General features: G+C 41.7%; 2 long non-coding RNA genes across 3 annotated transcripts in view; one reads left to right on the plus strand and one right to left on the minus strand.

The window, feature by feature from the left end:
• Nucleotides 1–26,043, minus strand: part of LOC144303314 (uncharacterized) — a 395,489-nt gene that overhangs the window by 84,463 nt on the left and 284,983 nt on the right. For both annotated transcript variants that reach the window (XR_013370380.1, XR_013370379.1), the window contains exon 6: nt 13,441–13,523. This is a non-coding gene — a long non-coding RNA (uncharacterized LOC144303314). The remainder of the gene's footprint in view (nt 1–13,440; nt 13,524–26,043) is intronic.
• Nucleotides 1,403–21,150, plus strand: LOC144303316 (uncharacterized). The gene is made up of 3 exons (XR_013370388.1): nt 1,403–1,520; nt 18,099–18,154; nt 20,858–21,150. It is a non-coding gene; the product is annotated as an uncharacterized LOC144303316 (long non-coding RNA).

The raw sequence follows: 26,043 nt of genomic DNA on the forward strand, positions 1-26,043 counted from the left end.
CTGCATCTCCTGAAGTCATCTCATTCTCTGCTTTGACTTCAACAAGGTGAAGAGTGTTGTCTCTAGGAGACCACTATTAGGAACCACCTTTGCTGCCCTGGTGATGGAAGGAGGACACTGGGGAGGCTGATTACTCTCTTCATTAACCAACTAATACCTTGGTGGACATTAAATGGTGACGTTCCACAGAGATAGTATATCTAGCTAGATAATCAGGGCCTGGGAAGGCAGACAGATAGTCTCCCCACTCTATACTCTCTAGAATTACTTGCCATCTCTTCCCGTCCTTCCATATTGAATAGCTCTCTTTCCCTTCTCCTTTTCTGCTTAACCATGACTCACGGGATCTAAAAAGGATGAGAGTTACTCAAGGGGCATTTCTTAGGGCAATGCCAGAAAGGATAATAAAATGTCAGATGAAATCATGAGTCACCTTAGTTCTTAAATGCCCTATCCTAGGAGAAAAATGTAATAGACACTACAGTAAGCTGAAACCTATCACGTATACAGAAAAGCACATCCCTTCACCTTGAATCTTCCATCCTCCTCTCCCTCCCCTTCTTCCTCTTTCATACTTTAGTAAAAACTGGCACATGTGGTGGGGCATGGAGAAGTGCACAGGAGTGGAAGGAGAGAGACTCAGGATTCTAAGCACAGCTGGGACATGACTCAAGACAGAGGAGCCAGAGGTCAGAAGCTTTGGAGGTGGATGTGGATACATCTTACTCTTTCTGCCTCTGCCCAGAAAGAGCTAATTGTTTGGTCAACATGCTAAATAAACTTCATATAAGTTAGGAGCCTATACAGTAAGTTTCCTTGCCTTTTTCTTTTCCTACTCAAATATGGTTGGTTATTCCACAAGGGATCCACTGGGGTTCTAACTTTTGATCAGAATTATTCTAGAATAATATACATTTTCACAAATGACCTCCTGTGCCTTGAAGAGATCATTTTCTTGATAAGCCCCCTGACTCTCTTTTTGCAAGTCTGGCAGCGTAGTTTATTGGCTTTGTAACATGAAGTTCTTGCCATTAGGGACTGAGCTAAGATCACCAAACTATTTCCCATCCATCCTTAGTTGAGCTTTGAATCACAAAAGTAGTAGAAGGCCCAGCGTGATATCTCTTCCGAAATGAGCAATCCCTTAATTAAACAGAAGTAAATAGAGGTTACAACGTGTTCCTTAATTAAATAGATGTAAATGCCCAATCTCTCTGCTTTCCACACACATCAATTTTGCATCATCTCATTTTCCTGTTTGCCCAGTGGAAATGGGAATTCTGAGGCTCTATTTTGGTCAAAATCTCCCAAGTGTGCCTGCCTGGCTGCGCATTCAATCATGCATATTTACCTACTTGTTTACAGAAATCTGCAGCTAATGTCTACTCTCCCTTTTTTGCGCAGGCTTAGGAACTGCTATGAACCTGACATAAATGAACCATTGAAGAGAAACAGCCCTGCCTTTGCCTAACAAGACATCTTGATTCCTGCCTTGGAAAAAACATACCCGAAGACATAAGGTAAAGGGTGTGGTGTGAGAAGGGGCAACACTGAGCCCTCTGTGTGGCACTAGATGACCTCAGAGTAACAGTATCCTAAGGCTGCTGCCTTTCTTTATGCCTAGTCTCCAGTTTAGGCAAACTCTTTCTGGATTTGGGAATATGATCCATGGAAGCTATGATGATTAATTTTATGTGTTGGGTTTGGCTAGGCTACAGCGCCTAATTGGTCAAATGCTAGTCTAGATGTTGCTGTGGAGGTATTCTATAATTGTCACAAACATTTATGACCAATTGGCTTTAAGTAGAAGAAATTACCCTCCATAATGTGGGTGGGCCTCATCCAATCAAGTGAAGACCTTAGGAGCAAAAAATTGAGGTTTCCTGGAGAAGAAGGAATTCTACTGACCAGATTTTAAGCTGGCCTACCCTACGCTTCTCAGACTTGCCAGCCCCAACAGCTGCCTGAGCCAAGTCCTTAAATAAATCTCTCTCTATATATATATGCATCCTATTGGTTCTATTTGTCTGGAAAAACCCTGACTGATATAGAATCCATCTGAATAAGATGAGAAGAACATAATTACAGTTTAGAGAAAGCAGCCCAATCCAATCACAGCTCAAAGTGAGCTCATTGAGAGTGCCCTTTAAGTCACTAAGGAGGAGTAGGGTGGAGAGAAGAGAACCAAGTCCACACCACGTAAAGTGGTGAGCATGTTTAGGCAGCTTTCATCTCCTTACTAGTTCCAGTGAGGCCAGCAACTGGCCAATCATAAATTGGATGGTTATCAGAGGACAGCAGTGGGTTAACAACCCTTTAACTGAGTCAAACTGTTAATTGGAACAGGATCCATCTCAATTTATTCCTAGAAACAGTTCTGCTTTTCTGAGGCATTAGGAATAAATTGAGGTAGATCCTGTTCCAATTAGAATTTATGATTAAGACCATCATTTCAGGGGACAAGCTAAGCAAAGCCACGCACATTTGAAAATCTGTATGAGTGAGGGGTCTTAAATAAGAAGGTTACTTGTGAGAAGAAAGTCATAATGATCCAACCTCCCTGGTGATTTCTCCCCAGGCCCCGAATTTCCAGTAAGGCAACCGACATTTGAAGGTTAGGTTCAAGGAGTATTTTTCATTGACTCATAGGATTTCAAAGCTAGAATAAACCTTTTATAAATGAGGGAGGCTAAGTTCAGAGCAGACAAATGACTTGTTCATCAGTGACAACAACCAAGCATGCTCTTTGACCAGCTTCCTCTCCACTTCAGCCTCAAGAGCAAAATGAGTCAAGAGTTGAAACAACTACCTCCGGGTGGCCTCTGCTTTGTTTTTTTAAATCATTACCGAAAAGCCAATGTGCACTTTTCACTTTTGACTGGAGTCAGTGGGTAGAAGGATGATGTGTGGAGCCTGGCTTTCAGTTCCAGTGTCTTCAGCTGAAGGGAAAAATCACACTCATGGCACCTCCCATGCACCAAGCAGTCTGACAGCCATCTAGCCACGTGTATTAGAACACTCACTACTCACCTAGCACTGTGCTAAGTATTTTACAATAAGCCTTTACAACAACCCTCTGAGTAGGGTCCTATTCTTACTCCCTATTCACACAGAGGAAACTGAGGGACAGAGAAGTTAAAAAGCTTATCCAAAGGCACACAGAGAATAAACGGCAGAGCTAAGGCATGAACCTGGGCAATGTGAGGCCAGCAGTCCCCACTGAATCGTGATACTTATCATTGTGATATTATTCTCAACATTATTCAAACTAAGGCTCAGCAAAGTTGAAGAACTGGCCCAAGATCAACGCCTCAGCTCTTTTGCGGGCAATCTGTCCCCAGATACTACTGCTACAGAGCTTTCCAACACTCTCTCTCCTGATGGTCTTCACCATCCCATCTTCCCTCTGACTGCACATGTGACTTTGACAAACTGATTTCCTGAATTAGTTTCTGAATTCATATTCTGGGTAGATTAATCCAGTTCTTCCCTTGTGGAGAGAACAGGTGTCGGGGCCAACATCTTTGTATAATTCAGTCCTGAGGAAAAGACCTATGGGTCACTCCTCATTTCCCATACTTCCTCAAACACAATCACAAGTACAAACTCTGGAACTCCAGCTCATACTCAAGCATTTCTAAACCCTATGGAACCAGCCTAGAAAGCACCATTAACAAGTACCCCCATATGATTCTGTTCCCTCAGGGAAATTTGGGAATTCTGGATAAAAATGACCTTTTGCTACCTCCTTCAGCCCCCAAATGGCACATTAAATGGCAGCACAATGTCAGAGAGACCTGGCTTGGAATATATGGGCTTTATACAAAAAACACTTGATTTGGTCACTGCTCTGTTACTTACCAACTATACATTCTAAGTTATTTAACCTTTTGATACCTCAGTGTTCTTCTCTGTAAAATGGAAATAATAATGGTATCTACTTCATAGCATTGTTCCAAGGAATAAATGAGATAAAGCATATAAAGTACCTAGCACAGTGCCTGTCACAGAGGCAGGGATCAATAATTGCGGGGTGTCTTTTATTATTATTTCTAGTAGTCTAGGAACTTACATTCCAGATAATTCAGTATCTCCAATTTTCAGAGGGGCAATTTCAGCCTTTGGCAGTAGGTACAAGAACCAACTGGTCGGGAAGGGATCAGGAAGATTTAGGTACCCCTAAAATCATACCATACACTCCTTTAGGAGCAGATAAAGCAGTGAAGAGTGCACCCAAACTCCAAGCTGCATGGGCTCTCACTTCTCCCTGGGGCGCAGGGCTCACCTCTGCAGCTCCAGGTCCTATCTGAGCCTGTCACAGTGACCATAGCTCCTATGAGGACTCGGGTCAAGTCCATTGACTTTAAAGAGCTCCTACAGGTCCCAGAAAGCAGAGAGCTGGGAAGGAGTGTTCACTTGTGACTGTCCTGTTAACCTCAAGAGTGGGGAAGCCCTGAGCCTCTCTAGCAGCTCTCAGGTCTGGCTTGGTCAGAAGCACCACCTCTAAGTCAGTTCAAGCCTAACCCCAGACCTAGACCTGTAAGTGGGGTGAGGGTAGGGACTTATCCATTCATTCACTTCCATAAATTTTTTTATTCAGTCCCTGCAATGGATCAGACCTTGTGCTAGCCCTCTGGGTACCTGGTCCTGCCCTTCAGGAGTTTACTGTCTTACAGGTAACACAGACAAATAAGCAAGGGTCACAAAGAGTGGGTGGTGAGTGTGACAAGAGATAACCTGAGACTGCTTAGAAAATTCTTTCCAGTTCTTTCTCAAATCCTCAACACAGCCCACAAAGGACAGGGCCACTTGAGTCCTGGCCAAACCCACAAGCTCCATTTCACACCCCTCTCCCACTTGCCAACTACTAGGCTTCTTAGCCATTCGGTGAACAGACCAAATTCTTATCAGGTTTCGGACCACACTTTGTCCCCACCCAACTCCTCCTATTGTCTAGACTTCCTAACTGTCCCTTCTGCAGGGAAACTACCCTCAATCCCCAGACCAGAAGACTTCCAGTCACATTTATCTTTGTATCCCTAGCATCTGCCAGAAACACACATATTTTGGCTAAATATTGAATAATACATCATTGAGTCCCTTCTCTCTCTTGTGCCATATGTCCAGGCAACAGATGTATCCACACCTCTGCCATCACTTAAAGAACTTTTCTACCTGCTTCAAGATGCCATTCTTTTACAACAAAAATCCGAGTAGATCCTATGAAATTACAGATGTTCTTTTAGCACTAGCCAATTCAAATTCTTATATTTGTGTTTGGGCCTTCTCTAATAGAAATAATAAAGCACTACTTTAATAGGAGAAACATATCCAGTCGTTTTTATATTATTGGTTGTGGTGGACATTTAAAAAAGTTATTTATTTATTTGAGAGGAGAGAAAATGTGCATGCGAGCAGTGGGGAGAGCCAGAGGGGGAGAGAATCCCAAGCAGAACCCCCCCCCCCCCCCCCCCCCCCCCGCCGATGACCCTGAGATCATGCCCTGAGCCAAAATCAAGATTGGGATGCTTAACAGACTAAGTCACCCAGGCGCTCTGGTTGTGGTGAAGTTTTTAACAGCAAATCTTTTTTTCCCCATTACCTGCTGGTTAGCTGGAGATGGCTGCTGAATTTCGGGGAATTTTGTGAGCTGATTGTTAGACATTATTAAAAAATATATAAATGTAAACTTAGGTAAACTATATTAAAAGCAAAGGTAATAAACATGCAAAACGCATCACTCCCTATTTATTTAAAGACATTTTACTGCTATCTATAAGTCTTGAGGTTATTTATATCGTATCTGTGTGATAGGTGAACATACTATATAATGGTGTGCACCTACTTCTCCTTTCCTGACTCTGCATTTAGTGACATCACGTTGGTAGCTTGAAATCAACATGGTGGAAGCATTTGCCAAGGAAATCAGCAAATCATACAAAAGAAGGCTTATTAATTTTTTTAGGGAGCCTGTTTTTAAGCATTTACCAGCACATGACTGCCACTAACCAAAGATGAACAAAGTTCTGATTTCCAGAAGTTTGCAATCCAGTGGTGCACAAGCGTTCACACACGCTGTCACACAGTTAAGTGTGATCCAAGGCAGAATGGCATGCATTAAATGGAGAAATGGACAGCAGCCAGGAAGGGGGTGGCTGGGATCTGATTGATTTGCCTTTGAATGTGGGACATAAGATGAAAAGATTCACACAGGAGACCCAGAACATCTGCTTTGCCACCTAATTTTTTTTTCATCCTTATTAATTCTTCAGGAAGATCTTTATGTAGGCACCAAGTTTCAGCCTGTGATCAATTTAAATGCTTCCCTTAAGGCGAGGTGCTTAGCTTTCTCCCTTGTCAGAAGATCAATATGTACAGGTCAGCCTGTTTGAATACATCAGAGGGCTGGGAATGCCTCCAAAGATGGGTGCTGAGAACCAGGCAGTCACCACGGTTAGTAGTAATTTGTCCTGTTCATTCCTGGAGCTCAGTAAAGTGTGTATTGATTTTTCTGCCAAAGATTTACCAATTGGAGGCAGTAACCCCCAAAAGCAAGATAAAATATGAAGAGTATTAAAAATACACTGGACTCATTTGTGTGATAATAAAGGCCAAGAAACTTAAACAATTTAAAAGAGGAGTGAGGAGTTCTGAGCCAACCAAGCTGCTAGTGGAGGAGAGGATGCTACGTTTCGCTCCCCCAGCACATTCGTAATGGGGTTGTCACGGTTGCTTTGTTGAACTTTAAACAGTTTTATTCCAATTTAACCTGTTTGTAGCACTTGTTTAAGAGGAAAAGGTCTGCCATTTTCAGGGTTTTAATTTTATGTACAAACCCATGTGTCCATATACGCGTGAGTCAGGGAGTGAAGGGAAATGATAGGAAGGGACAGGTGAAAAGGCGGAAAAGGAGGGAGGAAGGGGAAAGAAGAGAGGACGGAGGGAGGCGAGAAAAAGAGGCAGGAGGGCAGGGAGGGCGGGGAGGAGGGAGGCGGCAGAGGGAGAAGCCAGGATGGAGACAGCCGTGGACCAGGTTGGGCAGGAACACCAGCCTCGGCCTGGAGTTGAATCGCAGCGCTGCCACCTGCACAAGTTACTCTTCCAACCTTAGCCTCGGCTTCCTCATCTGTAAAATGGGATGAAAAAGCCTACATACAGGGTTTCGGGAGAATTAACCGAGCGCACCTGTGTCAAGTTCAGTAAGTGTGCACGCCGGGGTATCTGGGGGAGGGGGCGGGGGGGGGGAAGGGGTTGGGGGTTGGTTTGCGTGCCTTTTTCAAAGAACACAGCTTCTCCGCTGCGTCCCGCGCCTGGCCTCCCTGGAAGGTCAAGGTCGGGCGCAAGCAGCCGCCCAGCCCCGAGCCAGCCCCGAGCCAGCCCCGGGCGGGCGCCGGCGTCCCCGCGGTTCCAGCCGCCAGGCGGCAGCGCGCAGCGGAGGCCCGGCCCCGCCACCAATGAACTTCCCACAAAGACAGTTTGCTTCACCCGGATCCCAATCCATAACCTTTACTGGTCTCTGTAGAGTCATTACGACCATTAGGCTGTGGACTCAGCACTGCTTTAGCTCTTAAGTTAATACAACCGAGACTTTTTTACTTTCCTATTGGGAAGGAACATGTGCAATTTTAGTGATTTCTTAGATCATTCCATAAGTAAATCAAATATTCTTTCAAGCCCAGTTATCAAAATTGTGTCCTTTGATACCACGTCTTCCATCAAACTGCAGTAATCCAGATCAACACATTTTAAACCTCTGCTATCTCCTAATATCATCCCTACTAGATAGAGTAATTAAATTTGTACTTTTTTTTTACAAGTCGTACTCAATAAATCTGAATAAATTAACAACGCATTACTAAGACTGCTACATTAAATTTGCATAGTGCATTTAATGAATATGCAGCTGCAAGTGAAAAGGTCTGCTACTGCGAACCTTCTACATTAGCATAACTACTTCCAGCATGTTTCTTAAATAATGCACTCATTTGCACATCACTGACTTGGCTAATTCTAACTTCAGTCAGGGTAGCCTTGTAATTAAGACTCTTGCTTTAATTTTTAATGAAGTTTATGTTACATCAATCCTGACAGTAATGAGGGGACATGGAAACAAAAAGGCTGCTAATAATTAAATTCACAAACCAGTTTGAGGGATAATAATTCCTGAGGAGAAATTACATGACTAATTATTAATTAAATATTCATACTATTGCACAGCCATCTCACTTAACTGCTCTTCTTGTTGGTAATAATATTGAGATGTGGACGCCTTTTGCCAACCATTCGGAGTTTAAGGTCTCTGGTTAATTTTAGTGCGCCATTAATCAATATGACACAAAAAATAAAATTGTTTTAATTGGTATCATTTTATTGTGTCTAAATATTACTACAGTTGGTTTAGTTTGTGGAGAATTAATCTAGTTAGTCGGTGCCTGTTTTATGGAAACATAAATCCAGTTTATATCCATAAACATCTAATGGCAGGACAACTTGACCTTTTTTTTCGTAACATTACTGTTTACAGATAATTACACCAACTCTTTAAAAGGTTATTTAATAGCTTTGCATTCATCACAGTAAAATGAAAAACATGCAATATTATTTAACTCCAGCCTGTTCTGAGGAGGTCTCTGAGACCCCCATTTACCCCCGCTGAAAAGTAAGCAATATTAATGTGTGGGTTTTTAGGAAATGTATGAGTGCTTTCTTTGAGTGTGCACAAACAGATTTACATGTTTGGGTCTGGATGTTTGAATGTCTAATTCATAACTGAGATGGGGTCTGCTAAGGAAGAAGATATTTCCCATATGTACAACTTTCCATCGCAGGAGAACACGAGGATGGAGGTTTGCTGATCCTGGATGTCAGAAATGGCAGCAGTTTCCCTACAAAACCCAGTAAACAAACATTACAAAACCAGAGAAATTGCTATGATGAAGCCTAATGGGCTGCAATATTTATTGAAGACATGCTTATTTTTTTCCTTCCATTTTCTAAATGGTATTTAGGTGTCTGCATTAACAACAAAGAAGTCCCCATCCGTGGGCAAGTTTAGCAAGGATGAGAAAAGATTTACAATATTTAAATGGATAACATTAATCATTAGATTAAAACAGATCATGGCATTTGTTTCAAGCTCTGATAGATTCCGGACAAGATGCTTCATGGAGACCATTATGCATATTATAAAATTAAATAGACACAGAAAAGGGACCTTTATATCCTGCAGGGGCATTTGGAAATTCTGAGCCAGGGCAAACATTTCATTTCATTTTTCTAATAATTCAAACTAGTTGATTCATCAAAGTGAAACAAGTCTATGACCATAAACCATGGGGCAAGGATTCCCCTCAGCTACTCTTGTCACTTTACTACAAACTGACAGGTTTGTAGGGCATTATTACTGGGCCTGATGTGTATCAATCGCTCCCTTTTACTAAATCTTAAAAATCTTTTTAACTTTTTTTTTAATCTGCTCTCTTAAACCAACACCTGAAGGCAATTTGAAAAGACCACTCACCATGAAATAGTTTACTGGCGCGGGTCAGCGTAAAGATGTCACAGCAAGTCCTGGGTCCCTGGTCCTGCTTTTTGGCTCCTTCATTTGAGGAAAGCCTTCTATGTAAGAAACCCTACTTGAGTGGCAGAAAGTCCTCCAAACTGGGTGAAGATCACAGAAGTGACTAGGCTTGCTGGCAAAACTCTGGGGTACTTGTTGGGGAAGAACCTGCAGAGTCCTGCCTCTTTCTCCTTTCATTGCTAAGCCCATAATGTACCTATCTCCCAGGTGTGGTAGGTTGAAGAAACCATCCAGCATTAAAGAGACCAGCTGACCAGAAGGACCTTATCATCTCCTTACAGGGAAGGAGCCAGAATGCCAGAAAAGGTTAGGACTTGGAAGCCAGACACCCCTAGATTCTAATCTCCGTAGGCCTTAGCGAATAGCTTTATAACCTCACCTAGCCAAATCATTGTTTTCTTTTCTGAATGGGGATGATCATGTCCCCTTGACATGTTTTTGGGAGAATTAGTCACACATACAAGTGCTTAGCACTGTGCCAGGCTCATGAAAGACTGCACAAAATGCCAGTGATCATTATCATTGTTATTTCTTCCAAGCAAGATTGTCAGATTTTATCATTATTTGGAATAATTTGTCTCATGTCTATCAAGACTCAGTTGGTTGTGGGAAGAGGGAAGAGGTAGTCTATGTTAAAAAAAGTCTCCCTACCTAAAGGTCCATTTTGTGATGGAATTCCAGAAAAAAAAGGAGCACACTGTCTCAGAAAATATTTAATGAGCATCATCAGATACCTGTCTTAAAAACCAAGTGCCTGAAGGATAAAGCCTTTTCTCCCACTTTTTTTCATGCTTCTATAATAAATGTCCAAGAAAGGACCACACAGATGTTTACCTGTAGCCATACCAGGTATAGTAGCTGGAGAAAAATTTCTGGTGTCTGGCTCTCTCTGGTCCTTTTCCAGGAAGGCATGGAATGGAGAAACCTCAGATTCTGAGTTAGATAAATCCTAGCTCCTTCCCTTTACTAGCCAGGTGATCTGGCTAACTTGGCTGGCCTTTCCAAGCCTTGAGTGTAACATGAGGAGAGCACCAGGTACCCCTCAGGATGATGTTGATGGTTAAGTAATGTATGTATGAAAAAGCTCAGGTGCACAGTAACTGTTCATACGATCCCTTTTCCTTATCCCAGAATTAAGCCAAAAATTTCCTTATGGGGCATGAAGTCTCATTGCTGAAGGAGGTTTATATATGAATTTTAAAGTTCTTGAGTCTGGTTCTGTAATATGACATTTACCATGGGCTTCCCCCCCCCCCCGCCTTGATCAATCATCCCTTGATCTTAGAGGTCCATTTCTGCAGTCCAACAGTTGGCCTAAATTGTTATGAAGATTAAAGAGTTTTTATTTGGGGGCACCGGGGTGGCTCAGTCTGTTGAACATCTGATTCTTGATTTTGGCTCAGGTCATGATCCCAGGGATGGAGTCCCATACTGGGCTCTGTGCTCAGCTGGGAGTCTGCTCTCTCCCTCTCCTTTTGCCCCTCCCCTCACTTGTGTAGGCTCTCTGTCTCTCTAAAGTCAATCTATCAATCAATCAATCTTTAAAAAAAAAGAGTTTATATTTGAGAAACAACAGTGTCTGGTATATAGTGAGTATAAATAAATAAACATTTTGAAACCATGCTCTAACAGTGTAACCCCTAAAAACCTATCCATTCTCATTTGTACCCTTTCCACCTGCTCAATACACTTCATTATCACTAAATGGCAGATGCATGCAATTTCCTACCTCTATGCCTTTGTAAGTGCTGTTTGCTTTGCTTTAATGACTTTCTGTTTCTACTTGACCACCTATCAAACTCTTATTCATACCTCAAAACCTAGCTAAACACTTACTTCTTCCACAAAGGCTTCCCTCGTAGCTCCTTCTCTCTTGTCACTTCTCTATGTGCCCACACTTCTGTTATACTTTGCACACCATACTACAGATAACCTGTTTGCACTTCTCCTACCGGAGAAGGACTGTGCATGATCTTTGTACCTCCAGTTCCTAGTACACTACAAGGCACATGTTGGCACTCCTCAGATTATTCGTTGAATCACATTGAATTTATGTGACAAACAGCTATTCCATGATAATATTTATAAACCTTCAATACACTTTTCACAATAATGGAGTATTTAGTGAACAAAGCTTTTTTTTTTTTTCCTGTTCTTTTTCTTTTTTTTAAATTAATAGGTGGAAAGTCCATGCTAAGATGAGAATAGATGAGAGTAGAAATAGGGATGGGAAAAGGTGGGGAGGAAAGTGATTGCTCAGTTACAAATGGCAATTTCCTACAGGATAGGATAAATTCAGAATGAACTATTCATTGGCTTTATCAATGGTTATTTGGTAACAAATATAAAATTCCTGTCTGAATTTTAATTAAAAGAACCACTAAGTATCCCAAGTCAGTTGGCACATGTGTATAATTTTTTGTTCACAGTTATAAAATTGTCTGTCATGATGTTGAGAATTGCCTGAACCCAAAAGGCTATAATGCAGCCTATAATGTTGACATCCTTCCTCCTTCAACACATTTACATGTGGTATTATTTCAGCTTGGTTCACCTCTCCTTGATTTGTCTGTCTCCCTGTAAAGCCTTGTTGAAATTCACACCTTTTATGAAATTTACTGATTTAAATCATTTATATATAACCTACTTCTATCTCCGCCGCCCCCCCCACAAAGATTCCTACTCTGCATCCTCTCTCTGATCAATCCTGTCCACCCAGTGCTGTCCTCCTTCCTTTACTCACTATAACAGAAGTATTTGCTCCTTTTATTTTATAATTTTGGTAATACCATTGTAATGATTGTATGATGTATGGACTATCATAGTTTACTTAAATATCCTGTCATTGGTTGAACAGTTGGGTTGTTCTAATTCTTCACTGTTAGGAATGGTACTATAATAAAAAATTTTGGAGCATGAAACCTTTTTAAACTTTTACTATTTTTTCCCTTAGAATAGAGTCCAAATAGTAGAGATTTTGATATTTTATTTCCCTGGGAAAAAAAGCTTTATCTTCCATTAAAACTCAAGCATCTCACACACATTCCTGAATGTATTAGATTTTCTTATCATGAGGGGTGAGTGATAGAAACAGTATCTTCTTAAAGGGTATTTTCTCTACTTTTCCCTTCTTTGTCTCCCTTATCTTATTTTCCCTCAGAATCTACTTAGAAATCAAACCAGAAACACCAAAGTACAAACCTTAGGAGAACAATGCCAGTGCTGCTGCTTCAGCACTATAGTTCCTGGTGAGTCAATTTGCATCTTTACCAGATCCTCTCTTGTGGTAAAACTGTCTCAAGATCCCATCCAGTGCAAAAAGATCTTTGAATCCCTAAACCTCCACTTACTCTGCTTAGACCCAGCGCCCCTTCAGGTGCACGCCTGCCTCTCTGCTTTCATAATCAGCAATTGAAAAGGTTCAATCCCTTGTAACTGAGTAAGTAAGTAAATAACCAAGTAAATATGGGTAAGTGCTTCATTATACGCAAGTTTCTTTTCTCCTTATCCCACCTGGAGATATAAATTAAGGTTCCATAAGATTTTCTGGAAAGTTGACAATGCCTACTTTTATAGGACATGGCATCTCCTTTTATTTTGCAAATGTACTCCCTATACCCCTAAAAGTTTAGGATTAAATTCTCAGGATGCTTCTTCTGCCTATGGCAGTCTTAGTTGTTCAGGGCCAGAGGAATCAGTCCCCTTTCCCATTTTGCACCTCATAACCATAAAAATAATTCCCAATTGCCTCATATTTTATAATTTGAAAAGCACTTCTACATGTTATACCACTTACTCTTCCACAAATCTATGAGTGCCCATCCTTACCCTATAAAGGAGGAAACAAATTTTAGAGTTACCTGCCTAAGACGTGACAGCCAGACCCCTCAAACTTGGATCCAATGACTGCAGATTCAGTGTTCTGTTGCTGGCATACAGCTACCTGGAAAGCAACCAAATACACTAAATGAACCAGATAAACCTGCATTTATAAACATCAGAAATCTTAAGAAGATATTTTAATTTGGAGAAATCTATGGTTCTTTCCAAGATCAATTTAAAAGCAGCCTCACTATACTCTGTTAAACACGAACCTATATAATAAGAAAGATAATAACATACAGAATTTAACTTTAAAATACCTATTGAGAATTCACTATGTCCTACCACTGTTAAACACATTATATATGAATTATTATCTCAATCAGTCCTTATATAACAGCTCTTTGAGGAAGGAGCCAGTACTCTTCCTATTTTACAGATAAGCAAACCGATTTGGAGAGGTTAGTAATTTGCCTGAGTCACACAGCAGACATGGCGGAGGCAGGATTTATACCTGCTGGGGTTCATAGACATGGTTACACATTGCCTCTCCCAATCTCTCATGATGGAAAATCAGATCTCGGGATCAAATGCCTAACTTGAATATTCTCTGATTAAGGTTGTGGATGGGTTGGGAGATGGGTTTAGGTACCACATTGCTCCCATCAGGTACCTGGCTCCTTTCTCACTATTCCTACCAGGTCTCTTCAACACCAACAGAGACAGGATAGGTGCCTGGAACCTCCAGGACAAGCCATTTTACTAGTTTTGACCAGCTCTGATGGTTGAAAATGTCTCTTGCTCATATTGGGCTAAACCTTGGCTCCTGCTGGCTTCCACCCATGGATTCTATTTTAGCTTTGAGGCTCCAGAGAGAAAATCTAATATTTCATGTAAGCATAGTACACCCTTTGAGTCTGCTCTTCTTCAGAATAAAAAACTACAGTTCCTTCAGCTATTTCTCCAATGACTTGATTTCAACCTATTCTGATGAACACATGTGTTTTAAACTAAACATGATTCTTTAGATGTGGTCAGCCCAGAGAAGAACAGTATTATGTCCTCCCCTCTTCTAAATACTCTAAATCTGCCAAACATACCGACTAGCTTCCTTGTCCCCATTCTGCTAGGTCATACTGAGTTCACAGACTACACAAACCCTTATACTCATGTCACACGAGACACTAATGAGTTATATATCCCTAGTGCTTGTGCATATGTCTTCTCCGGATCACATGCAAACATAAACTCTCACTTTCCCTGTTTTACTTTATCTTGTGTTGAAGTAGGTTTGGCTCATGAATCCGTAAGCTGCTAAGATTCTCAGACAGTTTCATTCAGGTCATTGTAGAGAAATCTAATTCAGCCTTTGTAATAGCCACATCATGGTCTCTAGAATTAATGAGTCACAGTTTATTTAGTATCCCCTTACAGACAGGAATAAAGACATTTGTCTTGTTTCTCATTTGTTTGGCCTCTGTAAGCAATGTTACAAAAAATGTACTTGTGTATATATCCTCACATATTGGTGTTTTATTTTGAAAAAATAAAGTCAAAAGCAACAGTGCTAGGCCAGAGGGTATATATGCAGTTATAGAAACAAATTAAGAAAAAAGTAGGAGAGTAAGAGAAGTCTTTGAATTTTCACATAATGTACATGCATTGCTTTGATAAGCTGGAAAAAGAGGTTTAAAAAAAACAGTGAAAAATTCTTAAATCTTTTTGTTAATAAGCCTGCCTCAATAATTGTTTCTTTCTCTGCACTCCTGAAGTATTTACTATTTGCAACACTCACTATTTGTTCCACTCCTGAGGTAATCACAAAGGACATGACCACCAACCCTTCTATTGTAATAATGAGCTGTCATTCAAGACTTTCATTGCCATCAGCATCTTCAAGACCAAAGAACTCAGGCTTGGAGTCAAACCCACCAGAGCTCAAATTCCAGCCATTTACCCATGTACCAAGTGCGTGGCCTTGAGGCATTACTTAGAAGCTCTACGTTTCAGCTTCTTCATCTGTAAAATGGGTATAATGGTTTACTTACCAGTTTTCAGAATTAATAACATGTATGTAAAGCCCCTGGAAGAATACTTGGCACATACTACTACTGGTTGGTTAATAATTGCACGTACTACCACTACAGATAGTCAGAGGTAGCATTAATTGAATGCCTGTGTGCTAGGTACTTTGCAAAGCACCTTGCATGAATTATCTTAAACTTAAAGCTGTAACTCACACAGGTAGCCACTCAATTAATTTCAGAATATGGTAGGTAGTGTTATGACCTCTATTTTATAGATGAGAAAAGAGAATCAGAGAGGTAAAGTAAGTACTCTAAGGTCACACAGCTAGTAAGTTAGAATAGGGACTGGAACCCAGTGTGACTATAAAGCCTTCACTGAGTGAATAGCAATGATCATAATTACTACTAATCTTGTTGATTGCCTTAATTCAGCCATGAGACGTAATGAAACCTCAGGGTGTCCACTTGAAGAATGAGTGAGCAAAGGGCCCAGCCCCATTTTAGGCTGTAACCAGCACCCACATCCCAACAGGCTAGAATAGCCTAGGTAAGCATCATACCCCTCCTCCGGCTAGCCACAGAGTGGAGGGGGAGGGGGCCAGAGCCTGACTGTGAACATCTCTGACATGCCAGAAGGTGGCAGTGTGGTGGTGCCTGGAGCGTCCTGACTGACCAGAAGCACACTGGAGCCACTAGCTGGGGTCAGTAAGATGGCTCAGTCACAGAGGAGAGGGGTTTGGGAAGGTTTACTGTGTTCATGAGGGGACTGCAGTCCTCTGGGCTTAGAGTTCAAATCAGAAACAGAGCGATAGCTCAGTGGTGATGACACGGTCATGGCGATGGGTCATAGAGGGACCATAGGTCTGGGGCCACAGTGCCTTAGGGGCTCACCCCACAGAGTCACAGCCTGAGGGGCCCAATATCCCCGCCAAGAGATTTGGTATAGCTAAGCCAATAGCTCCTGGGCATCCACATCTACTACCAAGGGAAATTGGGAATGGAAAGAACCTGTATTCATTTGGTGGATTCAAAGTCTACATCGACCTTAGCCAGGATTCCAGGGAATATACTGACATCTCAAACTTCGGTTTCCATACCCTGTGTTTTGTGTTCTAGCAGAAGATTCTGTCTCTTAAAATCTTCCTCCTGATTCAAAAGAATGTCTCGATTTAAAGTTAAAACCAAACGACATGTCACATATTGCAGGTGAACAGCAAGGACAAGTCTTTTAGGTCTACTTTTCTATGGCCGCTTTGTGTGTCTCTCTGCACCAATTCCTGTACTTTCCTGATCTCTCACTCGCTCAGTCTCACTCTCTCCCTCTTTGCTCTTACAGTTCAGAAAACTGCAGTATGTGAACCTCAGTGCGTGTATCTCTGTAAAGCAACCACTTATATAACTCTTCCAACCATTATCTAAAAATGTCACTGCACTGTGTTGGTGATTTTTTTAGGCTTATGTTTACACTCGGCACTTCAAACGTATCACAGTAAGCCTGTTGAAACTTCTAATGTAAAAGCTCAGAAATTCTAATAAGTACTAGACTACACTCACAAATAAAAACATTCTTCTGAATTCTCTGCTGAAGGATTTGGGGAAAAGAATTAGAACAACAGAGATACTATTGCTCCAATTAAACCAATTTCTGCTCTTTCCAAGGGTCTTCATTAAATGAGAGGGAATAAGTACCAGGTTAGGTGCCAGAGACATGAGCAGAAGTCCTTGTCTGGCCACTTGCTGGCTGTGTGAGTTGGGGTAACTTGGCTGATCTTTCAGAGCCTCCTCTAAAAGGGGGATATCTGGAACTTCAAGCAGTCATCCGGAGGACTGAATGCAAGGACTATTTTGAAAGCAGCAAAGCTGCCTTAGGCCTCCCAACTGAGAGCCTTCTCTTTCTTGTCCTTTGATGGTAATTATGCTTTGATTAGCTTTCAAGATATGGACCTTTGTTACCCCTTTTGAATGGGCCTCTTGGTAGAAGGAGACTCAAAACTAGGACTCTTTCGTGCCTCCACCACTCACTGAGTTGTCTTGGGAAAGCCATCTTTATCTCTGCATCTCCATTTTCTTATCTCAGAGATATGGGGTTTGAGCAGCTGATCATAAATGTCTCTTCTCAGTCTGCGATTTGGGGTTTAACCTTTGAATTTGGTAGCACCCCTTTGTGAATTAGCTGAACCTATGACGAGACAACAGCACTTCTTTTTCTGTACTGGCAGATAATCTAGCTGGTGGGTTCTGATTCTTATGTGTTTTTCTTCCTGCTTTGATCCATGCTTTCCAAAGTATGATCTCATTTCATTCTCATAAGAATCTGGTGAGTTTGGTTAGGCAGGTATTACTGTCTGGCATCATTTTGCAGATGGTTAAAATGAAGTCTCTGGGGGAATGGAGAGATCCGCCTAGATCACTAGGTACTTTGAGAAGTTCTCTGGACTCTGGGAGACCACTGATTGTGCAGGGAACTGGTGGGCCCAGAGAGCCACCTGTCACCACTGCACTGCATCCACATTTGTCAGAGCCACTGTCATCTCTTGCCAGGGGTATTATAATTTATAATAGCTGCATAACCAGACTCCCTACTTGCACCCTTCCCCACAAACCGTTGCTTCTGAACTGCGGGCCAGAGTGCTGCTCTTAAGCATTCATCATTCTTTTATTTCCTCCAGGCCTCTGCTCAAATACCACCGAATCAGAAAAGCCTTTCCTGAACACCTGTAAAAAGGTATGTTCCTGATAACCTGTACCTTCTAGGATTTTTTCCGCATAGTACTTATGACCTGCCAGTATATATCATCTACTTTTAAAATGCTTACTGTTTATTGTCTCTTTCTTCTTCTAGAATGTATGCTCTCTGAGGGCAGGGATGTTGGGTGACATGTTGCAAGTGCTTAGAACTGTTCTGGTACACAGTAAGTGCAGGATAAATATTTGTTGAACAGATGAATGAACCAAAACAGGGCTTGAGAAATACCGCCTGAGAAATGTTGAAGAACAAGTGAAAATAATCCATTTGCCAAGCTAAGTAAAGGAACTGGCTATCAGAAAACAGGCGGTTAGCAGAGCCCCAGGGTGGGGCTTTACTCATTCCCCAAAGTTTGCCTGGGTTTACTCAGTGGGAGGAATTCATGTGTAGATTGCTGAACCCTGTCAAATTAAGACAAGATTGTATTCAATATGGATGAGGCTCAGAACAGTTCTACGTATTATCATATGCATGTATCTCTGTACTTCTGCCCATGCTTATCCCTCAACCTTCAATGCCCCTCCCCTCTTCATCCGCAGCCCCCAGCCCAGGGAACTCCTGATCAGCCTTTAAAGCTACTTCTAACCTGGATTTTCCTGACCCTCAAGCTGAATTTGCTGGTTCCCTATCTGTACTCACTACCTTGTGTCATATTGGTCTATAATATTCTTTATTCTTCCTTGATAAAGTATGACTGCTAGGATCACACTTTCAGTGCCATAACCAGGACAGGCCCGGCAAACCAGGACAACTGGTCACCCTAAGTGTGAGCACCCTAAGGAATCCTGTATTGCTTTTTTTTTTTTTTTTTTTTTTTTGTCTTTCCAGAGTCTAAATGAGATCTGGAGCATCGAAGTAGAAAGCTTGTAGATGGACATTCCTGTTTTTAGGGGCTAGGCAGAGTTCTCTTTGAGCCTCTTGAAGATGATCTCTACAGCTCAGAACAAAGTGAGAAATATCAGTATGAACAAATGCTACGAGAAACAGAAGTTCTTTTCATGCTTACCCAGCAGGCTGGTAACCTGAAGGACACAGCCTTCAAAATGCAAACCAGATACACAGGTGGTTCTCAGTCTTTAGGATCTTGCTGCCTAAAGTGTGGGATGTGGTCCACAAGCAGCAGCACATCTTAAGCCTTGTTAGAAATGCAGAATTTTAGGCCTTCCCCTAAACCCACTGAATCAGAATCTATGTCTTCTGAAGATCCCCAGCTGATTCATATACACAGTAAAGGTTGAGAAGCACTACTTCATGGCAGATCAGAAATGCCTGAGGATCAATGTCAACATAGACTTCACCAGCCTAACGCCTGCACATTTTGATTTGGTAGGAATTTTCATACCTAGCAAAGATCGAGAACTGCTAGAAGTGTCTTTATCCCATTTCCTATGTTTCTCAGAATACCATACTTGGATCACCTGCATCTGGTATTTGCAGAAAATACAGATTTCTGAGTAATACCTGAGAATATGGAATCAGAATCTTGGTTAGGCCCTGAAATCATAGTTTCAATAAATTTCCCAGGGGAATCTTATGTATACCAAAGTTTCTGAACCTCTGCCCTAGGAAAAGAAATGGTGGAGAATGAACAAAGGTGCTCCTATTTTTTTGTTTTGTCTTTTTTAACCTGTCTTCAGTTCCTTCACTAAAGACAAAACTGACATTTTGTAATATTACTCTTTTGAAGAATCATTCTCTTCTATTTTTAGTGCATGTGGCTTAGATATGAGTGGCTCTTCTAGAAGTAGGCACATTCACTGAGCCTGATTGGCGAGATGACTTCCTCCTGCCCACCGTGATTGCTTCAAGGTTGGGCACATGACTCAAAATTAGTCCATTTCTAGAACTACTGGGGAAGAGGCAGTCTTCTCCTGGCTTCCTAAGCTGTTGCATGTGAGTCTTGGGCTGCTGGCAGTCTTGGCTAATGTTTGTGGAAGCCTGCCAACACAGAAGAAAGCTGAGGCAGATGGAGGTCCGGAGAGGTAGCAACGTGGAACACCTGCCCATCACAGAGCCCTGAGAACCTACCTCGTTAATTCAGAGCTGACCAGAGCACATCTTGATTTTAGGTATTAAATGAAAAATGGATTCTGTCGCCAAATAGATTGTGAAATAGCACACTAAACAAATTTCCACAGAATTCACTTCTAAGGACTTCTTAGATTCTTTAACATGACAAAGCACACTGTGAGTTTCTAAGGTGTGTTTTACAAACATGGATTTAAAAAATCATACAGCATCTTATGGTACAGTGTCTCTGGAAAAAAGCACAGGTTAATGGTTTACAAAATGTTCTTACACGTATTTTATTTAATCCTTCCAATGTTTTTGGAGGGTATCACTGTTGGTATAGGTGATGAAAATTAAGGTCAGAGATTTTAGGTGGATTGCCCAAGGCTGCCAGCACACACCATCCTGCCCCCATCCCCTACCATGGCTGACCTCGCCCCACAGGGCTCAACCACAGAGTGCGATGGTGGGGGTGAGGCAACCCCCCCCCCCCCATTGCCTGAACTGTGGTCTTTCCAGTGTTCTCTGCTACCTGAGGTGGCATTTCCTGGAATAAAGATGAGCCAAGGAGAGTTGGTTGGTCTGTGTAGATATAGCAAGATTACAGCAAATTATACATATGTTAATAGATGCAAACGTAATACAAATAAACTCCTGGCCTTTCTTTTTCAGGTGGCTCTTCAGAAAATCTTTGCAGAGACCATTACCCTAGGAAATCAGAAGCCAGAAAGGAAGTTGCTACAGGAAAAATAAAAGGAAGTCCTAGCTTGTCTTTCCAATTTAAATCAAGGTTCCCATGAGATTAAAAAAGGGCAGTGTACAGGCTTGGAGCATCTCTTCTAGCTGGATAACATTAATCCTGCTGATGCTGTGCCAGTACAATCATACAGTCCAAGGGATTAGTTTTAAGGATTAAATTTTGGAACTTTTATCCAAATCAAACTCAAGAATGCCCCCCAGATTGATCATGTGCCGGGTCAAAATCCATCTTTCTATCAATGCTTAAAAGATCCCAAATGACAGGGATCCCTGGGTGGCGCAGCGGTTTGGCGCCTGCCTTTGGCCCAGGGCGTGGTCCTGGAGACCCGGGATCGAATCCCACGTCAGGCTCCCGGTGCATGGAGCCTGCTTCTCCCTCTGCCTGTGTCTCTGCCTCTCTCTCTCTCTCTCCTCTGTGACTATCGTGAATAAATAAATAAAATCTTTAAAAAAAAAAAAAAAAAAAGATCCCAAATGACAAAACGAGAAAGTAAAATGGGGTCTTCTGATTTAAAACCCACAGTCTTTTCACTACTCCATATGAGAAGGATTTAACAGGAAAGGATAAGGTTGAAATACCAGCTTCACTGAGATTTAGCTGTGTGGCCTTGGGCAAGACACACAACCTCTCTGGACCAGTTTAATCAGCCATTGAACGGAGGAAATAATGTCTGTTTGATAGCAGCACTGTGGGCATACATGACACAAGTTATGTGAAACTGCAGTTTGAAAATCATGGCATGGCAATGTTCTTTTTTTTAAATTTTTTATTTATTTATGATAGTCACACACACAGAGAGAGAGAGAGAGAGAGAGAGAGGCAGAGATATAGGCAGAGGGAGAAGCAGGCTCCATGCACCGGGAGCCTGACGTGGGACTTGATCCCAGGTCCCCAGGATCACGCCCTGGGCCAAAGGCAGGCGCTAAACCGCTGCGCCACCCAGGGATCCCCATGGCAATGTTCTTTATTTATACCTCTACTACCGTTCTACAACTAATAATAAGGTCATAACAGAAATAAATATGAGAGTATTAGAATTGGAAAGATGAAGATACAATAAAATTGAGACTCTTCCCCCTTGACATTGTCCCTCATCCAGGTGTTAGAAACACAAACATACTTGTCTCTATTATCTATGACTTGATTTAGGAAAATGATGGCAGACACCGGTCAAAGTTGCTCCTCATTGACAAAATGAGCTCACACCTATGTTGTTTCATTAATTCCACGAGATTTCCAAGTACACTCTCTGTATCAGGCCCTGTGCTGAGAACTAGTGAAGCCTTTTGGTCATCACCCACGCCCACATGAAGAGGACCAGGTGAGGCAAGTCTCTGCCAGGCAATGGCATTCCGCACACAGGCGCTTGCCTGCCTTCCTAAGCCCCATGCAGAATCACACAGTAACACAATTTCTTCAAAGAGAGTCCTTTTGGGGGGGATCCCTGGGTGGCTCAGTGGTTTAGTGCCTGCCTCCAGCTCAGGACATGATCCTGGAGTCCTGGGATCGAGTCCCACATCAGGCTCCCTGCATGGAGCCTGCTTCTCCCTCTGCCTGTGTCTCTGCCCGCCCCCGACTCTGTGTCTCTCATGAATAAATAATAAAATAAAATCTTAAAAAAAAAAGAGTCCTTTTTTTACATGGTATCCATTAGGGGGACAGTCCTGGTTTAAAATCTTTTCCCTCATTTTCTGACCATGGGCTACGTTTTATTTTGCGTTTTTTTTTTAATTAAAAAAAATGTTATGCCGAGAATATAGTTATCATAATTCTTGGCACTTTGAGATTTCTTATCTTTTTACAAATTTAATTTGGCATTCAGCATCTGCCTTTTGGCTCTCAGAACCAAGGTACAGGCAGAGGCTCCAAGATGAACTTGGCAATTTAGTTCAACCAACACTTATCGAGTGCCCTTGAATGGGAGGCCCCACAATCTTCACCACATAGGTCAGCAACTGAGGCCAGCCATGCCAAGGGCAGTCAGACAGATGCTCTGAGCTCGGCCAGCCAGGGAGTCTTCTTTGATGGAGATAACATGTAACCTAAAGGAAAACTTCAGCCCTTGTCATTACAGGTCTTTCTTTTCTGCTAGGTCGTGCACGCTGAGGAACACAGAAATCTTTTTTATTTTAATTGTGAAACATTCCAGTTAAAAAACATCCTCGTGGCTGGCATGTTTAATTGAGCTCCTGAGAGGTTGCGTCGGTGAGACTTCGGATGAATCGCCCGCAGTCCCATTGGTCTCACCAAGAACCCATTGATGTTTCATAAATCCAAGTCGGTACAAATCTAATTGAGTTACCATGCTGAATTAGCTCACATCTAAATGGCATTCATGTCTACAAATGGAATAATTAGAGTCTAGAAAATGGGATATATCAAGTGGCATCCCAAGTGACAACAGAGAGGCATTTGTATTCATTCAATCAACTGCTTAAAAAAAAAAAGCTGCTGTTAAGACTTGACTTGGGCTGGATGATTAGATGTGGTGTATGGGCGCTTTGTTTCTCTTATTTTTTTTTTATATTTATATTTATTTGCAAGAGGACCCTCTACTCATTCTTCAGATATGTGAAAAAAGAAATGTCAGGCCTGAAGTTATTTTTGACCACCTAGTTTAAAAAAGAAAACAAGAAAAGGGAGAGAGGGATAGTCCCATTTTAGCTTACAGATCTGTTTGTTTTCCACAATTGGGAATAGCATCTTTATTTCATTCCTTTTGAGCTGTATTTTTTTTCTTCTGCATTTGCGTCTAAGTACCCTGGTCAAGATGAATTCACATGGGGTTGCGGGGGGGGGGGGGCGGTGGTGGCGGGCAGGTGGATCCTGATGTGAATGCCAGGCCATCCTCTATTTGAAAAGCGCTGAAGTACCTAATCATAAAAAATAAAGTTCACGTCTTGTCCAGAAAGAATCTCATTAAATGGTTTTATTTCCAAGTTATTTTAGTTGTGAAATTTTAGGATATTTGAATTTAATGCTTCTTTGACTAATAGTTCAACTCAGCAAATATTACAAACAGGAAGAAGGCATTTTGACTATGCAGGCTAATAGTCTCCTTCTAATTCACACTGTAGTCTTCAATCTCATTTACATGCTTAGTTTATTTATTACCCCAATTAAGTTTTGCAAATAGTTTGCAATGAGGTCCCCATGACCTCATAACTCACAATTACTCTTGGGATCTCCTGCCCACTTTGGCACGTTTTGAATAATACTGCAATATCTTCCAGGAAAGGATTGTACTTAGAAAGTGATAGATGGTGATTGAGAGCATCTTGTCCATAAAAGACCGGATCTGAGATGTGTCTTTGGTCTGTTAACTGGTGTATAGTTCACAAACCTAAGCATTTGGAACGTTGGGATATCAGTGCCCCCTGTGGCCATCATTTTTCTCATCTTAACCACTGACAATATCCATTGCCTCTTTTATCAAGGGTGGGATGCTTCAGTGTTAGAAATCCACGCCTGCTGTAAGGTCAGCCCTTGTGGCACACATGTAGTACATGGTATTCTCTGATGGGGGCCAGAAGGATTTATCTCCCTAACTCAATTTTCACTCTCCCAATTTATGCTGTCCATTAAAAATCTGAACTGGTGAAATCCAAATTAAGTCTCTAGTATAGTTCATAGTATTATTATATCAATGTTAATTTCTTAGTTTTGACAAAGGTACCATGGTTATATAAGACATTAGATTAGGAAAAGCTGGGGTGCCTGGGTGGCTCAGTCAGTTGGGCATCCAACTCTTGGTTTTGGCTCAGGTCATGATCTCGTGGATATGGATCAAGCCCCATGTCAGGCTCTGTGCTTAAGTGTGGAGTCTGCTTCAGATTCTCTCTCTCATTCAAATAAATAAAAAAAATCTAAAAAAAAAAAAAAAAAAAAGATTAGGGGACAGCCCCAGGGAGGCAGCGGTTTATTGCCACCTGCAGCCCGGGGTGTGATCCTGGAGACCCGGGATCGAGTCCCACATTGGGCTCCCTGCATGGAGCCTGCTTCTTCCTCTGCCTGTGTCTCTGCCTCTCTCTCTCTCTCTCTCTCTCTCTGTCTCTGTCTCTATGAATAAATAAAATCTTTAAAAAAATTAGGAAAAGCTGAGTGAGGGGTATCTAAGAACCCTCTGTACTATCATTGCAACTTTTTTACGTATATAAAATTCAAAATAAAGGTTAGAAAAATCTTTCTATCTACAATCCTCAAAACTAGAACTATCTTTATGAGTTCTATTAAAGTCCACTCAAGATCAGACCAACCTATGACTGGAATGTGTCAGGAGGAGAGATTTGTAGAGGGAGGAGGAAAGGGAAGGGAACCTGGTCTCAAGTCCTGGCTCTGGCGTTCACCAGCTAGGGACCTTGGATAAGTCTCTTGATCTCGCTGTACTCTAATTTCCTCATCTGACTGAAGATATCACCCATAATGCCTCCATTATGGCTCAGAAAGGAACAAATGTGAAAAAAAAATGACTCTGCTTTAGGAAGCTAAAAAGCTGTAGATTGTAATTAACACCTCTGATGGAGGCGAGTGTCAAGGGCAAACTGGCATATGAACAATACCTTAAGATGTTATAGAAATTACTAAAAGAGTCTTTGGAGCTCATTAGACCAATCTACTTTTACAGATGAGAATCCCAAAGTGCAGAAAGTGACTTGTCCAAGGGTGATAGTCAGAAATAGAATTCATACTCCTAATTCCCTGGCCAGTGCTCTTTCCACCGGGATGTGATATTTCTCAATGTGTTCAGGACTGGCCCTTGCCAAAGGTCAAGCAAAATGATCTGCTGGATGTCTCCTTTCCAGTTTTGATTGGAAAAACATTCCTCCCCTTCTAATATTTTATTATTGTGTAAGCACAATGAATTTCCAAACCAAAGGGCTTTCCTGTGAAGGATGGTCTAGTTATCAATGCAGAGAAAATTTGTTAAAATAAAAGCAATCAGAGTAACTGCACAGAAATGGAAGTTCAATCAGCCTGATGATACCAAGCAGCATAGAACCTATCCTACAACTGAGATTAAACACCCTGAAATCTAAGCTTGTTTAAAACCAGAAACCCTTCCCAGTTTCTCCATTTGCCCCACAGCATCACTTCCCCA

This window comes from Canis aureus, chromosome 32, assembly GCF_053574225.1.
Source record: "Canis aureus isolate CA01 chromosome 32, VMU_Caureus_v.1.0, whole genome shotgun sequence".
Lineage (NCBI taxonomy): Eukaryota > Metazoa > Chordata > Mammalia > Carnivora > Canidae > Canis > Canis aureus.